This window comes from Curcuma longa, chromosome 21, assembly GCF_044706935.1.
Source record: "Curcuma longa cultivar G26 ecotype Majalengka, Jawa Barat chromosome 21, ITB_CL_G26_1.1, whole genome shotgun sequence".
Taxonomy (NCBI): domain Eukaryota; kingdom Viridiplantae; phylum Streptophyta; class Magnoliopsida; order Zingiberales; family Zingiberaceae; genus Curcuma; species Curcuma longa.
Window position 1 is genome coordinate 8,435,479 of NC_133881.1, and position 837 is coordinate 8,436,315.

An 837-nucleotide genomic window follows, 5' to 3' on the forward strand; every position below is an offset into this window, starting at 1 on the left:
CTTCCTCTAAACTTTACTACACATCTTGTGAAAGGAAGAGATTGATTTGTAAGGGTTTCTCCGCCTTCAAAGTGATCTTTGAAAATGAGAGGTTTTTCATAGTGGAAAGGTGCTCGGTGTGTGTGGATCCTTGGATTAGTCACCTCGTAGAGGTGGAAACCAAGTAAATCGAACGGGTTAGCGATTGTTCTTTCTTTTCTGTATTTTATTTTGCTTCCGCTAATGATCTCGCAGGAAAGTTCAGAAAAATCGCTATTCACCCCCTCTAGCGAACGCCTCGATCCCAACACTAAGCTAAAAAAGATTTGGAGGAAATTGTGTGGATTTAACTATATGAGATCACCTAGATGGTATCTGTATGGAGGTAGAGTCACAAGTGAGTGTTGCACTTGGTGGTTGGTATCCGATAAAATTGGAATGATACAGAGAAGATTAGCATGGCCCCTGCGCAAGGATGACACGCATAAATCAAGAGATGGTCCAAATTTTAGGGAAGGTGGCTGCACAGTGGATTGGTTAAACATGGTTGAGGGTAGTTGTATTAATTGGTTAATATAACTAATTAGTTAATTGGATAAGTGGTGTTATTTGGATCCAATTGGATTCAAGTGTTGATCGAATCATGGTTGGATTAATTTAACTCTGGGTTAGGTTGATTCGGATTGGGTTAAATAAATCTTAAAATCGATAAGGTTTTATTTGATGGAAAATTTATATATCGTTGTATTTAGGAATGTTATTTATTCTAATTACAGGACATTGACTTGCTATCGGACTTCTAGACGGAGGTTCTTTTCGGTTATGGACCACTTTCTAAAGGTGGGTATCTTGACTTAT

General features: G+C 38.2%; 1 non-coding gene across 1 annotated transcript; it reads left to right on the forward strand.

Moving 5' to 3' along the window:
• Positions 1-387: 387 nt before the first annotated feature.
• Positions 388-490, forward strand: LOC141815710 (U6 spliceosomal RNA). Its single transcript, XR_012600584.1, has one exon. It is a non-coding gene; the product is annotated as a U6 spliceosomal RNA (small nuclear RNA).
• The last annotated feature ends 347 nt before the right edge of the window (positions 491-837 follow it).